The sequence below is a fragment of the Dermacentor silvarum genome, unplaced genomic scaffold (genome assembly GCF_013339745.2).
Source record: "Dermacentor silvarum isolate Dsil-2018 unplaced genomic scaffold, BIME_Dsil_1.4 Seq536, whole genome shotgun sequence".
Taxonomy (NCBI): Eukaryota; Metazoa; Arthropoda; class Arachnida; order Ixodida; family Ixodidae; genus Dermacentor; species Dermacentor silvarum.
The window spans coordinates 302487-319963 of NW_023606392.1; positions in this window are offsets into that span (position 1 = coordinate 302487).

Here is a 17477-nt window from a genome sequence, read left to right on the forward strand (position 1 = left end):
TTTGATACAAGTTCCTATTGTAGATATGTGTTTACCCAATTGGATCACGTGCAACACATGCACATGTAATACTCGGCGTAACTAACACACCGTCGCAGTACGACCACCATCATAGAGTGGAAGGTTCGTCAATTTTTCGTATATGCAACGCAATATTTTTGGTTGGAATTGCAACCAGTGAAATAAGAAATAAATAAATGCGGGTATTAACGTCCCAGAACTGCACAGGCGCCAAGGGACGCCAAGGTGGAGGACTCCAGGTTAATTTTCACAATGTGAGGTTCCTTGAAGGCCAATTGCAACAAAATTTCCATAACTAAATTTGTTATGAATTAGTACATACCACTGAAGCAATCTTGACAAAATTGCATAGTTTTCTTTCTAGAAGCCTAGAAACACGTATACTGATACTTATGTTGGGACTATTGGGGGGCACGTCGTATACCGTGAATTCAGCGCCGAGCAGACGATGTGGATGAACGAATCTCGAAGGGCGTTCGTTCTTCCGATGGCTAAGCAGTGTTGTAGCTTCCACAGGGCGGCAAACAGGCGACGGTGCACCGGGGGGCTGTCAGTATGACGCGAGTACCAGGTTACCAGATTAGCTTCAGTTTGAAACTGCGGCGCGAAGCGTGTCACCTTTCGGGTTCCTTTAGGTCCGGGCTTCCCTTCAGGGAGCCACATACACAGAAGCGCACGCACACACACAGACGCTTTATATACAGATACCCCATTAGACAGTTAGCAGAGCGCCGCTTACGCTCCGCTCTGATTTCCCGTCTGAGATATTGCAGGAACTGCGTAGACTTCGCATTTGATAAGCGCGTCTTGCCTAGACGGGTAGGACGCGCTATTAACTCGGCTGCAAAACGAAAAGAGGCCAAGTAGACGCGCTGTCACGCTCCGCTCAGTCGGCTTTAGCGGAGCGAGGGATGGTCTTCGTTCCGCTGCCGGTATCAGCGACGTGCGCAAGCGCAGTAGCGTTCCCGCTATTGTGGTCGCATTTGGTAGCGGTTGTGTGGCATTTTGCTAGCATATGCCGGTCTGAGCGGGGCGGACAGCAAGCGTCATCTAAAACGCTCTATTAACTCGAAGTATTCAAAACTGTAAGACTTCCGAGATAAGCGGAGTTTCGAGATTAGAGCACTGCACAGGCCGATTTTTTCAGCCGGAGCCCGGCCCGGGCCCGTTTTTACTTGGGCGGCCCCCGAGCCCGATCAAAACATATATGGCGAGACGCGGGCCCGGCCCGGCCCGGAAATAATCTACGTTACCCGCCGGCCCGGCCCGCCACCCCATTACCTTAGGCCCGAGCCGTGCCCGAGCCGGGCCCGAGCTCGGCTCGAAACTGGCCCGAACTCGGCCCGAGACCGAAAAATACATTTTTTCAGAGTTGAGACGCCCGAGAAGAACTCGCTGCAAGTTACATGCACACTACCAGAAAGCCCGAGCCCGGCCCGGGCCCGCGTCAAAAAACCCAAGCCCGGTCCGGGCCCGCGTCAAAAGCAGACGCCGTGCCCGAGCCCGGCCCGAGCCCGTGAAAAAAACTGCTCTACCCGGCGCCCGGCCCGGCCCAGGGTGAGCCCGAGCCCGTGCAGTGCTCTGTTTGAGATTGCCCCAGAGTTTTAGACCGAGGAAACCTCCACAGGCGTCGTACTGACCGCTTAGAAAGCGCAAAATGAACTGCCCCGGATAAGCCATCGCTCCAAAATCACGGGGGTAGGGGATTCCAAAATTGTTTCCGCCGTTTGCAGCCAGCTGAACAATGGCCTCAACATCGTATCTCTCGAAAGTGCCATGCCGCGCGTTGCGACAAAAACGCCGCGGGAAAGCGCTCGCCACCACCCTGCTTAGCAACGTGACCACCGCCAGTGCAGCCACAATCAATTGCTGCCTCCAGCACTGCGGTGTACAATGGCGGTGCGCTCACCTGTGGCCGACTAGTGTTCCATATTATATGCACAGGGACACTATGGCCGATGCTACTCTTCTCGCACTCTTTGCAAGCGATTTAGCGATGGATGAAAGCAGCGGCGTGGCGCTGCGAAGCATTCGCGAGATTTTGTTTCACATGCATTTTCCGCCGCGAATTTCCACCGCTGTGAATATCGTCCTGTGCGCAGGCTTTCCCGCACTAGTCTTCCACTGGTCACGTGGCGAGGTGGGCCGTCGTTGGTACGGAAGCGGTGCTGCCGCGCTGCCGCCGTGATAAAATTACAACTTGCCCTAACCTCGCCGCTCCAGACGCTAGTGCACCGCTCGAAACAGGTTTGAGCGCCGTGGCGGCCGGAATTGCGAGCGTTCTCGCTCGCATGTGAAACAGGCTTAAGGTGATGGAGGGACTTTAGTCGTAGCGACGGTCCGCCTGCGCAATCAATGGGATAGGCGGCCGAGAACTGTAGATGAGGGTCAAGTAGAACGAAGCACAAGGCAATGGACAAAATTGCAGGCCTGGTCGGTATTTTGCAGCGAGGCGTTATGTTTATAGGCTCCGTACAGTGAACAGGCGGCGTGCTGCGCAGCAGCGGTGGCGCGATGCTCAGCGTCGCATGTGGCGGGCGGCGCGAACTGGGAAGTGGGGAAGACAACGAGATTTCGGAACTACGTATACACGCCTCCGAAAGCGCACAGTATATCCGCGATCCGCTTTCTTTTTTTGTGCGTGTGTTACGTGAAAGTACAAGCGTGGACCTCTGTGATGGCACAAATAGTTTTTGCGGGGTTCAGACCTATTAAAAGAATAGACGATTACTTTCACGGTGCAGCGTTAACCAGCGGAGACAAGCTCTACGCTGCTTAGCATGTTGCTGTGTGAAAGACGGCGTGGACATTCACGCGAAGTGCCATTCGCAACAGGGAAAGCAAGTATACGTCGTCATCCTTCACGTGAATACGTTACTGTTAAACTAAAATGAAGTCACTAAACTGGCACCCTGAAAAGTGACCCCGAAACCGATTTTTAATCGACGCCTCATGTGGCAATGCATGCCTCATTTCGCTAAGGCGCGTTGTACGCGCGGCCTATCATTTTTTGCCCCTGTCACACTGTTACTTTAGATTGTCATACAGCTCGATCTGGACCGCGTGCAGCTACACGCTCACTCGTAGGCTGTCGTCAGCACAGTCATGTCGAGTGAGCTAAACGATTCGGATTGTTGGATCGTGTGTGGCAGTGACTATGCTATCCTCGTTGACTCGTTTGGGACCCAGTCGGAGCCACCTGCTGCGCTGATAAACGAGATTATTAACTAGGCGATCTTAATTTACATGACGCGAATTTTCGTTCTTCATCATGTACAATGATCGCGGCTCATTAGGCCCCTTTCACGAGATACGATATCGCATGCGAATTCCTTTCCTTGCATACGCGCTTTGCTTTTACAATGATACATCGCAAATGTATATCACAAGAAAATCGCACCATGTGAAATCGGCCTCTCAAGCGCCAGCGGCCGAAACGAGGATCGTCGAGGGTGGCTCGCCAGCCAAAATAGGCGTCCTTGGCGCAAAATATTGCTCATCGCACATGCCAGTGCTATGCTGATCATACCGAATGCTAAGACAACGGCAAGCACTCGTCAAATCAGCAAAGTCGTGAAAAATTTCTTTTAAATGTTCAGCAGCTGGCCATGGCCGCTGGCGTCGCACAACGAGCTGTGAAACGCACATGTGTAGCACGCTTTACAGAACAAAACCTTGTCACAAATATCAAAGAAGCTGACTTACTTTACTCTCCTCACAGCTGCGACCCATTTCTTTCGCCGTTCGATCTCATAAGATTTGCCAGGAAACCTGTACAACTTTATTACCGGCTGGCCTTCGTGGTTGTGACAGCCCTTTACGCAGCAGTATCACCGGTTCCACTTGCCTTTTTTTTTTCACCTCCGACGCTTGCCGATGAAGCGCATGTCATTGCACCGTCGCAAGACGTATAAAAAAATAAGGAGGCTGGTGAACAAAGCAAAACGGCTTCAACCGTGGCCGAGACTAAATGTAGCGCGCGGGAAAGAATTCTCATCAAGCCGGCCAAGCTGCGGCGCCCACTTCCCAACACTGTTGCGTCGCTGCGCCAGGTGGCGCCAGAGCAGCCGCAAACTCGACTCTACGGAGCCTATAGCGAGGCGTTATGCTTTGATGCAGCGAGGCGTTATGCACGAAAAGGATTTAGCCTCGGAAAAGGCGTCGCTAAAAAATTAGGGGCGATGGTTACACTTTTTGGCGATGCCACAGCGGCACAAAAAACGTACAAAAAACGTTTGGGTACCGTCTTTTTTCAGCATTTTGGCAGTCTAGGTTTCGAGATATTCGGAGTTCGGTGCAGAGGAGTTTTGAGATATGGGGTGAAAAACCCATGCAGTTGGCACCTTGCCAGGGAAAAAAATCGACTTGCCGATAATTCCAGATATCAGTGTTCGAATTAACCAGGATTTACTGTATCTTACTGAAGTGTTGAATGTCAGAATCCGGCAGTGAAGATCAACTCCTGGCCGTCCGGAGAGCTCACAACATCGGGAAAGCCTTTGGCCTACCCGTGCTTACGTGGGCGGAGCCACCGACCTAGCCTGGGGGCTTTTGCCCTCGGGCCCTAGTTTCTCTGGACCAAAATAAAGTTCCTGTCATGCCATGCCAGGCCGCGACCCCCGGGGCCGCGGTCTAGATCGATATACCTCGCATTCAAGGTTGCACAGATATACCTCACTGATCCTAACACTAATCACAGAGAAATCATCGTGCAGTGGACAAAAGTCACGGTGATGACATCATACGACCGTGACATTTCCAGCCCTGTAGAGCTGCTATGTATTGCGAATGTCATTTTTATGTGATAATTCTGAGCGAATATATGAATTCCTTTCTGTGCTATTTCAGGATCTTCCATGTGTTCTCTGAGCTGCCCTCGCTACAGCTGATGCCAGGCGTCATTCAAGGACCACTGAACCGCTACATCATGGCCGCGCGCCTTTCTGCGCCGCACTCGCCGATTCTGTGCTGTGGTCCACCAGCACTCATGGACAAAGTATGCAGGGCAGCGCTCGCAGATATTGGCTACAATAATGAACACGTCCTCTTTTATTGAGCCGGTGACAATGAAACACCACACTAGGTAAACAATGCTTTCTATATGCTTTATTTTATAAACAAGTGGCACATTAGTGGGTTCCCAACTGTGACACATTTACTATAAGTACATTTACACATTTACCTTAGACTTGGGCTACAGCACTTGTCCTTGTCGATTGTTACTTTGTCATGCACAAATTAACATCTCTGATGGAGTTAGATACTGCAAGGTCATAAGACAGGCAGGATATGTCTGTGCCCAAGTGATATTTACATTAACTGTACTGTGCCGTAAAAGTGCAATGGGCTGGTCAAGTTGGCAATTTTCATTGTACTTGGGCTACAGCACTTGTCCTCGTCGATCGTTACTTGCTTCACAGTATAACCCTTGCATTGTTTTATGTACTGCCAGTATGCTTGTGAGAAATTAACATGTTTGCTGCAGTGACATACTAGAAGGTCGTAACAGGCAGGACATGCCTATGCTAAAATTTTAAGCGATAGAAATGCAGGCCTGCACATTGGAAATAAAACTTAGGCGCCATTTGGACTCACAAGAGAAGGCTGACAGCTAGAGCTCTTATTAAACAGTCCACTAAGCCTGTCGTTCATCCTGAAGACAGCAAAAGACAAGAGAGCAGTCAGATGCTTCTTCGGCAGGCTGCTGTTGGCGCCGTCTCGCTACTTTTTTTTTTCTTTTTTTTGGGCGGGGGGGGGGGGGGGTCGTCGAAGCAACATCGAAGCATCGCAGAGTGGCTACAAAAGTGAACAAGGCCTCCTTGCTGAGCCGGTTACAATGAAACACCACGCCCTGCAAACAATGCTTTCTCGACGCTTTAATAAATAAACAGGTGTCACATTATTGGGTAGCCCCACTGACAAATTTACTGTGGTGTACTTTAAAATTGCAATGGGTTGGCTTAGTTGGCAATTTTAGTGTACTTAGGCTACAGCACTTGTCCTCGTTCATCGTTACGTTGTCATACATGTGCTTCACTCTGTAACCCTTGCACTGTTTAAGGGGAGATGTGGGTATTTGAAAAACTTTATTTTTTGAGATATGGTGCTGAAAACATGCACATACATATATGTATTGTTATGCGCTCATTTCGAATATAAGATTCTTTTTATATAAGTTCACATTCCACTCTATTTGCTATCTGCCGTGTGCTCACGAAGAGCTCTTCGGAGTGTCAGCATCGTCGTCGGTAGCTCGCATGATGCTCAGCTCGTGTTGAATAAACGAAGCGAGCGAATCTGAAATCGGCTGTTCTGACCAGTCCTGTTCCTGCAAGAGACAAGAGGGCAGAAATCAAAACTGTGCAAAAAGAGGAGTATTGCACGATACCTCCGACAACATCCAAGATACAATGTGAAGGAATGAACATACATTCATGCAAAAAAACACAATTATAGTTCAACCACGATATATCGAAATTCAATATAAAACGACTGCCTAAATCTATGTAGTTTATAACTTGTGCTAATAGAATACCAGGTTATTAGAACCTCAATATAATAGTGTGTTTATACGCGATTTTTAAGTAAAATAGTAGAAGTAGCAATTAATAGTAAAACCTCGTTAATTAAACCCCCGCTATTTCAGAAAATGGAATAAATCGGACTCGTGCTCTGGCCCCGGCAGGCGTATGCATTTAATGCAATCAGACTGTCGTTAATTCGGACGTATTTGGAAGCACATCGGTTGATCCGGACAACTGTCTGAACTCGGCGAACGCGGAGCGCCGCAAGTGTACCACGCAAGAGAGCAAGAAGGGCGCTGGCGTCCAACTGGAACTAGAGTTATTGTATACGCTACCTACGGGAGCATAGTTGCGCATAGTTCCGCCATCTTGCCCGCCGACGCATCCGTGTTAAGCAGAAAAGCCACTCCTCTTGAATGCAGAATACGGCGCGGCTCAGCTGCGGGTGTGCTTGCTCCTTCATGCCTCGAAGGCGGGTGGCGGGGCGGGCGGCAGTGCAGCCTAGAACACTGCACGGGCTCGGGCTTAAACGAAAGCAGTTTTTCACGGGATCGAGCGGGGCTCGGGCATGGCATGTGCTTTTTATCCGGGACCGGACCGAACTCGGGTTTTTTGACGTGGGACCGTGCCGGGCTCGGGATTTCTGGTGGTGTGCGTGTAACGTGCAATGAGTTATCCTCGCGCGTCTCGACTCTGAAAAACATGTCTTTTTCGGTCTCGGGCCGGGTTCGGGCCGGTTTCGAGCCGTGCTCTGGCCGGGCTCGGGCCTAAGGTAAAGGGGTGGCGGGCAGGGCCGGGCGGCTAACGTAGATTATTTCCGGGTCCGGGCCGGGCCCTTGTCTCCCCATAAAGCTTTTGGTAGGCCTCGGGTGGGGAGCCCAACGTAAAAACGGGCCCGGGCCGGGCCCGGGCTTAAACAATCGGCCCGTGCAGTGCTCTAGTGCAGGCCATAGAAACTAAGGTGCAGGCGCAGCCGTGAAATTGGCTTTTCCTCAAAAGGCTGCTTTTGCGCATGTGACCATATTTGGCGAATAGGGGCGCGGCGCGTTCAATCAGATGCGCAACTCCTTTCTCCAAAGGGAGCATATACAGTAACTCTAACTGGAACGAAGAGGCGGAGTCCGCATCACTATAGTCATCAACGGGAATCAACTTCAAAACTGCGAAGTCGCCATCTATGACCGCGTCGATAGCGGCTGCGGTACGGTGGCTAGATGGGCAGGTGTGCCAACCGGCGCCTCTGGAGCGTAGTTCACCGCTTCTCCGCGTCATGACGCAAAATTGGCGCTGCGGTCAGTAGAACGGTTCCGCAGCGCGCGTCGTCTGCTACAGGGGGCTGGCGGACTGGCGGTGAGCAAAAAAAAAAAAAAAAATAACAAAGCCCGTATTGGAATAGTTGTATGTCGTCTGTTCGTGTCAGATTCAAAGGTGAAGAGCTCCGCATCTCGTACTGTTTGTAAGTTCCTAAGCGATGTGGAATGTTCCAGGTCGGAAAAATGACCGGCGAGATTAGCGGCGGCGTTGCTCCACCAATCAAGACCACCAAGGAGACTACTCCTTCGCTCCGAACTGCAAGTCGGGCTCTAAATTTGGGACAAAGACAGCGGAAATGTTCACCCCGAGCTGCTCAGTAGCTTGCTCAGTATCGGTACGGTGGCTAGATTGTATCGGCGACGTTAATGAGCAAGCGGTACACCGAAAAGCGGATGTCCATGAGCTCCTCGACGTAGGAAATTTTCAAGCCGCACATGAGGTGCTCAGCGCCTGCGATATCGAGCACCGCTGCGCTGCTACAGGGAAAAGAAAAGTGATTCTAGGCTGATATTCTATATAGCAGGCTATGTAGCAAGGAAGTTCCTGCAAAGAACCAAGTGCTCCGATTGCTCAGGGACATTACTAAATTCAACAGAATGAGTAGGTCAGGGCTGTTGCTCCCTTCTGAAGCACTAAAAAAACTGGTAGCATCGCTCGAAGACGCCTTAAGCTTTGCTTCAGTTTAAATGAGGCACGAAGGAACAGTATCGCCGACTTTGCATCCTTTCTGCAGCTGAATCCTTCGAATTTGATCGCTGTGAGCGGCACAAGGAAGAGCTCACACAACGATGTCGTGAAGTTCTATTCAATTATACGCGTTTACTTTCTTGTCAAGGGCAATAACATGGTGGGCGAAAGCAACAGGGAGAAGAAGAATCACCTGAAGTGGAGGCGTGTGCTGTGAATATAATGTTATGATGCGGTGGACCAACGTTGCGGCCTTGCTGGCGCTAGGCTATTTATGTTGGTGCGTTTGCTGACTCAAGTTACGAGAGCGTTTCTTGTATTTTAAATATATTCACGAATTTAGCCCAAGACGTATTACTCTATTTTATTACAATGAAACAGTGAACCATATGCACTTACCAACACAATTCTTCTCGCACCAATTTAGATACCGTAACTGACGCAGCAATAAAACAATAGCTGGATTTCTCGAAATTGAAACATTAGAACTCGCTAAATATCACGTAAACACGGTTCCACATACCGTATAAAACCATTGCAGTATTGTTTTATGCATGGAAAAAATGCATTTACGTCTTTAATGCAATGGGCTGGAGCGCCGCCTTTATATCAATAAATGTGACCGATTGCCAAGCTAGAAAATTTACTTCAGCATTTAGTTTTTTCTGACTAGACGACAACAACAAGTTCCTCATTCTGGCTTGGCCTACACTGCTCAGAACGGTATTATAACGCGCTCGTCTACACAGCGCAGCCGCCGTTGCGCGCCGCTGAACCGTTCTACTGTCCGCAGCGCCAATTTTGCGTCATGATGCGGAGAAGTGGTGAACTACGCTCGGTCGGCACATCTACCCATCTAGCCACCGTAGCTGCGGTATCGTCCGCACTTGCTGCGGCAAGTGGTAATTTCGTTCTGACTCGGTGCAAAGCTGTCGAGGATGAAGAGCACCGGCTACATCGCGATGGACGGACGATCTGTTGGCGACCAGCTGGCGAAAAAATAATTGGCATGCGCGCGCCGCGGCCGCGCTGCATGGAAGGTCGCGGGGCCATCGCCGCTGCGAGAGTCAATCATCACGATATGATGAGAATTGCAGCTTCCACACTGCTTTGGAGCAAAACAGAAACAGCATTTGCTCGTTCATTCAGTAAATAAAAGTGCGTTGGCGTAGTAAGTTTCTTTACTTTTCTTGATTCTTCGATAATCGGACATTTTTTTTCGGTCCCGTGAAATTCGAATTAAGGAAGTTTTACTGTATAAATAAATATAACGGCGTCCACGAAGGAGTGCAGAGACAATAAATCGAAACTTTCGCGGGCGCCGATGGTCAAATGGTTGATTTGCAAGCGGCTGCTTGCGAACACACGTCTCATATTGCACGCCGCGCGATCGCACGCGAGCGCCGAAGTAAGCCAACGTAGCCGAAGCAAAGGAGCGTCATGTGCTTATACAAAGTAAAAACGCGATAAGGTCCTATCTCGCTCTACGCACTCTACGCTTTGGGCATGAGTGAAAGTGTGCGAGGGTGAGATGTGCGAGCAGGAGGAAGGAGAGGGGGGAGCGGACCCGTGGTAACGCAATCAAGCGCGCGCGTGGTAGGGGGAGGAGGTTGGCGTGCGTCTCCTTTTCTAGTGCAGCCGTGTTTGTGCATGGCTGTCAGCGCGTCTGAGCGCATACGCAGTCTTCGCGTTCGCCGTTTTGGAGATAATCTGCCGCGTACGCAAAAAGTGGGCGTGGCATCATGTGCGCTGTCTTCCTGCGCATTTAGTACTGGAGGTTGCGTAATCTCGAGTTTCGGAAACACGTTGAAATGATACTCAGATGAAGCATTCGCTCACCAAATGTTGGCGCATTTCATGATAGTGCCGACCCTATCAGCTGCGGGGGCACAGTGGACGCGAAAGCATGGCTGGCTTCGCTTCGTACCGCCGTTGTGAAGATATCGCCCACACGGCATGAAACCGGTCTTTCGTCGCGCTCTCAAATTCAACAAATTGAATGTTATTTCTCCTTCAGATTTGCTTTTTCCGATTGCTGTTCATAGTTGGCTAAATTTTGAGGCCCCTTCCGTGTAAGAAAAATCCATCGTTGACTGCACGCATTTGTATAAAAGATCAAATGTCAATATAACGAAATTTCGATATAATGAACAAAACTGACAATATTACAGATTTCGTTATCGAGGATTAACTGTACCAGTAGTATTCATTCCTGAAGTGTACGACAAAATACATGGGTACCATTTATATTGTGTTTCAATGCGTAACGCGGTGTTTTGTTACAAAAAGCGGCTCAACAGTCCATGTATATATACCACAAGTTTGATGGCTCATATCATGGTGCACATCTCAAAGCCCGTGCCATCCTCCGAATTCGTTTCAAGTGGACAAACCTTGCAAGCTCACCGGATACAATGCCTAATCAATACGTGCAATGAAGTAACTAATAAAAGTTGATTAGTGATTTGTTAATTAGTGGAAGACGCATTTCAATTTCTCGTGTAAGCAATGTGTCTCGGAGTCATCCAGCTTAGTAGTACAATTAGGCCGTTTCCTAAAATTCTGTATAGTATGAAATAAAACGCCCGGTATGAACAAGTGCCAGTGCAGAGTTTCCATCCGGTAAGTCTGCAAAACACCTGGTAAGTGCGACAAAGCAATGCGACTTACTGCCTCCTCTTCCAGGCATACCGCCATAGTGGCGAGGCTGAACTGAAATTTCCATCAACCAACGTTGGCTGCCTTGCATTGATGATGAGACTATTCTTGATTTCACGCAGAGGTGGCCACTGCAAGCACAAAAGGCACCCACATTCAGAGCTGCCCTTTTGCTAGTACTACACCACTAATGTCGACATTTTTTACGACACTGTTGAATGAGCTAGCATTTGAACGGCCCCTATACACTTTTTGTACATAGACAACACTGCCTATCTGTGTGAACATAGACAACACTGCCCACCATTGGCTAGATTTGTGATCACCAGAATATTCTCAGATTCTCCGTAATAGTATTATTGGGAATTTTGAGTTAAACGAAAAAAAACACATATGTCTGACCTCAAAAAGGCTGAAAAACCATTTCAGCTAAGCACTACTGGTCTACACACGATGGTTGTGTGCAGCTGCGTCTGCTTAACGTGGCCTCTGAGATAGCAGCAGCATGCTGAGTAGCGTGGTCTACCACGGATACCACGGCTTCCAATGGCCGTCGCAATGAGACCTCTCGCTGCCGAAGTGCTTAAGTTTTCTACGGGGCTTTGCCACTTAGGCTTCTCTCCTGTGATGCTTCCCGCTCGAGTGGAGACGAAATGAGATTGAAAGTTGCTCATCGGTGTGACAACTATGTCTAATTCTGCTTATACTTCAAGGATATGAACATTTTATTGCGATAGCAATTATATGGACACTCCAAAGCAGATTTCTCCATCGGCGTCGTCGTCGCCGTGTCCGTCGCCGTCGGAGAGCAAAAGCGCGTTCTGCGCCGTGCTGCCTGAAGGGCTGCAGAATCAGGCGTCTCTTTCCTTCTTTACAATCACCATATATAGACAGCAAACGCGACTTCTATCGCGCGAAAGGCTTTGTGGGGACGGGATGGAGTGAGTGAGTGAGTGAATAAACTTTATTGTAAAATAAATTATTCAGCTGGCCTCATGCGAGGCTTATCTATGGTCGGGGCCCCTATTTCAGGGCTCCGCTGGCTTCCGCAAGTGTTAGCGGACGGGATGGAGGGAGGGGAGGCGACGGTTAGCTGCGGCACCAAATGCGTATTTATATAAAAACGTTTGCGAGGCGAAAAGGTGGGTAAGGTTTCGGACGCTGCTCGACGAGCGTCCCATTCTGATCTCGTCGAAAACCTCCCAGCCACCCCCAGAGGCGCCGACATCAGTCACCAACGCCGCGCGCGTTCGGTGCGAACGCGGGCAAACACCCATGGCGTCGACAACAGTTCTGCGCGTTGCTGGTGCTGCTGCATGTCCAAGTTTATACAGCTGATAAAACCACTATCCTTGCTCCGTATATCTCTCTACTAATTTGCTATCGCAATTGATGCTTCGTCTTTCGGGCGAAACTGCGACATTTTTTTTAGGGCAGGAGGTTTGCGAGATGATGTCATTTATTAGTGAGCATGCCGTTAAAGGACCGCTTTGATACGCGAAGAGAAAGCAGATGGGACATGCCGCGTGAGATGCGGTCAGCCATTCTGTGGTAGCGGTAGCCTGTAAATATTGTCATATACAATTCCGTCTCTCCCCTGTACTTGTGAATCCCCGTGACAATTTGGTGGAGGTGCGGGGTACCAGAAGACGCGCTGTACAACGAAGCTCCGCAGTGGTCGTCGAGTCGGGGTCATGATGATCACACACGAGACCACGACGACGCAGCCTGCGCCGGCCAGTACGACGCCTGCACCAGCCCCGACAACAACGTCAATGATCGTCCTTACGCATCCTAATGACCCAGGGACGTTCTGGGGCACAGATGAGGTTGACGTCAAAGGTTGGATTGAAATTCACGAACGCGTCAGTGAGATAAAGCGTTGGGAGCGACGATGATGCTGGCGAACGTGCTGTTTTATCTCAAAGGAGCGACAAAGGTGCGGTTCAATAACCATGAGGCGGAGATTTGAAGTTGGGACACTTTCCAAGCAAAACTTAGTGCCTTGCTAGGGAAACCCATGGGTCAAAAGGCAGCCGCAATGAAAGAGCTATCCATCCGCACTCAGATATCCACTGAACCATACATATCCTACATTCAGGACGTCTTTGCTCTTTGCCGGAAAGTCGACATGGACATGACGAAGTCGGACAAGGTTAGTCAGGTGTTAAAGAGAATGTCACACATTTGCGTTACACCTATTACTGTGCCGAAATTGCGTGACCATCGACGCAATTATTGAAGAATGCAGGCGTTTTGAGCACGCCAAAAGTAGAAGTATTGCGAGGTAATTCGCTTGGCTACCGAACACCGCTACAATGTCATCATGCGAAGAAGGACAGACCTCTCATCTGCAGTCGTCGCGGCTATCGGAACTTACACGAACCCTCCTTCGGGAAATCGAAGCAATTGCTGCCACTTCCCCAACAACGGCCACGGCGATTTTCACGTGCCGGCCGGTTCCTAGTCCAGTCCATTGCGCTGGGCGTAGTGGCATGAATTCTGCCGCTAGCGAAGTTGCGGCACGCGTGTCGGGAGTCGGTCAATTGACTTCAACCTGTGTTTGGGAGAGCACGAAGGCTATGGCCGCTTCCTCGGCTTGGAGGGATTGTATCGGGTGAGCGAAATGCTGCTCCGATGTTTTTTGTTGACGATTACGGTGGTTGTTGTGGGGCGCGTCTGGTGTAACACCCCGCATCCGTGTAAGCGGTTGAGGGTAAAGTCCCGTATCGCTTGTGTATGGCCCGAGCCCGGGCGTCCCTTCGCTGTGCGTGGTGCACTGGGTGCATGTTGCGAGGTAGAGGAGGTACGGTGATGTTGCTCCCGAATGGCATGGGGTAAGCTAACACTCTGAGGTGGCGGATGGCTGAGAGGAGCAGATAGCCGCAGACATAAGAGAATGGACCTCCCCGCTTCTGTAACCGCCAACCTTGTTCGCTGGCTGGATAAATGTGCCTCGATCAGCTCCTCGGCCGTGTTGTGCACGCCTAGTCGTAGTAGGCGTTCTGTGGACGTATCGATTGGCATGCCCATCACCTGCTTCTATGCCTTTCTGATCGTTGTGTTGATTTTTGTGAATTTCGTCGCGTTGAGTAGTGCGTATGGAATAGCGTAAGTTATTCGAGACACGACGAAGGCTTGGACAAGCGTCATAGGGGCTTCCTCAAGCCCGTGGGCGTCACCTGTCGTCTTGTTCAAAAAAAAGGATGGCAGCTCGAGATTTTGCGTCGACTATCGTGCCTTAAAGAAAATAACGCGCAAAGACGTATATCCTCTGCCAGAGATCGATGACGCCCTGGACGGTCTTCAGGGTGCGAGATACTTCTCATCCATATATCCTGTGCTCATGTTACTGGCAGATTTAGGTTGATGACTTGGACCGAGAAAACAAATGGCTAGTTACTATTTATTAGTTGGAAAAATGCGTCAGGGCCCCTTTAAGAAATCTGTAACCTCTGTAAACAAACAGTAAATAGATTGAAACCAGCTGGCTGCTGTCGCCTAAGACGCAGAAGTCTACTGCATTTTTTTAAAACTACAAGTTACAGTTAGCAGGACTGGAGAGCCACAATCTACCTAAACAAGAGAAGGAGTGCTAAACAAGAGAAGCATGTAATAACATTACGCAGCTTTGTGCGCAACCTTGCCGACTTACAGAAATAGGTTACGCAGTAAAACAAAACATAACCCATTTTTAGATTTACTTCATGATTCAAGTTACGAAATTTGCCGGCCCAAATTGGAATCAGCTAGCGCAAGACAGGGGTAATTGGTGATTGCAGAGAGAGGCCTTCGTCCTGCAGTGGACATAAATATAGGCTGATGATGATGATCCGGTAACATTTATTGTGCTCAATATACAGAAGAATCACGTTAGTTCGACCTCCATGGGGACTAGAATTTTATTTGAGGTAAACAAATTACAAACAAATGAGAGACCTTTAAATATGCACCTGATCAATGGTGTGGTAGAGTAAACAAACCCAAAACAGTTACTGGGCTTGCATTGAAAAAAAAATGTGGCCAGCTTGCACTAGTGGTACAAGGCTGGAGTAACCAGCGGAGCTGGTGATCGACCTAGCTAATTCCAGGTTTTACTCGGCTTGGCTAAGTTTTACTAGAAAATGCTAAGTGCTGCTAGGCACGGTATTCAGAATCGGCGCCCCGCGAAGCGCAGATTATCGCTTGGCCGCGCGACGCGCTTCTACATGAGCGGCGGCTTCTTCAGATGTCCGGATATTGTTCGATCGCCCCATGCCAAGGCTACATGTACTCGCCACCGAATCAACGAGTTCTGTCGGCGTAGCGGCGGCTCCGAGCCTTATCTCCCCGAGGACGTCATGGCCAAGCTGCGTCTCCACACTTGCCGGGGCATGCCTGGTCTAAACCTGCCGAGCCGCCGTCATAGGCGCCTGCTAAAGTCACGGACACCGCGCGCGTTCGGCGTGAACGCGGGGAAACGGAAACGCGGCCGGCATCGGCAGCAGCTCTGCTGGCATGATGGCATGTGCTGGCCGAAGCGTAGGCTCATGCTCATGAAGTCCACGTGCACGAAGATTGCACCTCGAGTGTCGTTTGCTGTGTGGGTGAGGGAAAATGTGCGAGGGTGAGCCGAGAAGGATGGTGCTTTGAGTATGCCGTACTCCCACCTGCGCAATGTTGTAGATTACGTGATCAAGCGGCTCCTTCCTGCTAATTTTAAGCCTGGTGAAAAAAAAGGAAGCACGCGATGGCTCTGCTAGGTCCAGTTGAGTCTTGGCTTTCAGTGCTTATTTCCTCGTCATTTTTTCCGACACGTGACATTCAGGTAGCTAGTGAGGCATCCAACCTTCGCCTATGGCTTGGGTTTGCCCAAAAAGCGGCGCATGGGAGTGAGAATTTGTTCGAAATAACTGTTGTGTCGTTTTTGGAGTTCGAATTCGTGGCAGGTTTTCTTTATTCAAATAGATAGGGCTTGCCGGGACCACCAAAGCAGTTCGAATTATCCATCAATTAAAATTAATGTATTGATATTTATATGTATCCAGTAGGCGAGTTCGTCTAGTTGACTGTAGTAAAGGAAGTATTTTTTACATGGTGACGCAAACAAGCCCTTTGCCAAAATTGTGTCCAGATGTGTTGATGCCTGCTGGTGTTCCTGTGGCAGTATTTGCAATTTTAACAGTATCTCTTGTAATACTACATATTGAACACAAAGCTCTTAGTAAAGATGATAAAAGGTATAAAGAAGTATGCTTGCATTCATTACATGGTTGGCACTTTACAACTACTGTATCAGTGTGCAATATTGCACAACCTCCATGCACAAACTTATAATTACTACGAAGGTTGTGTAATTTTTTATGCTCACAGCAGGACGAAGGCACCCGCCGGGGTGGCTCAGTCAGCTAAGGCGTTGCGCTGCTGAGCCCGAGGTCGCGGGATCGAATCCCGGCCCCGGCGGCCGCATTTCGATGGAGGCGAAATGCAAAAACGCCCGTGTGCTTGCGTTGTAGTGCACGTTAAAGAACCCCAGGTGGTCGAAATTATTCCGGAGCCCTCCACTACGGCGTGCCTCATAATCAGAACTGGTTTTGGCACGTAAAACCCCAGAAAGAAGAAGAAGAAGCAGGACGAAGGCCTCTACCGGCGACCTCCCATTGCCCCTGTCCTGCAGAAGCCGATTAGAAGTTATAGCGGCAAATTTCTCAATTTCATCGAACGACAGAATTCTTGAGTGTCCTCCAGTGCACTTCACTGCCCTTGGCACCCATTATGTAACTAGTGGACGCCAGGTTATCCACTCTATGCATTACATTACCTGCTCAGGCGTCACGTGCTCGTGACGCCTGCGGCAGAAAGGATGTTCCACATCCGCCCTTAGGTTTGTGAGTGGTGGCGCTGGCTAACACTCCCAGTGTTAGTTCTAGTTGTAAAACATAAATACCCCAGAAAGTGGATGGGAAAACGGCTCCGTGGTAACTCAATGGTGAGAGCATCACACGCGTAATGCGAAGACGTGGGTTGGTTCCCCATCTGCGGACAGTTGTTTTTTCATCCGTTTTTACTTGCATTAATTTATCATTTCTTTATTTCAATTAGTAAGAACAAGTAATTTACCCTATGTTGTTCTTTGTGTCATTGTTTGTTGGCTTCCTATGATATGATTAATAAAAATCGGGCCCCTCGGTTCCCTTTTTTCTCATTCATTAAATTGTACCATTCATATACAGTACGCCATAAACAATACTAATCGAATGATCGCGTACTTATGGCGCAGTTTTTCCAAAGCAC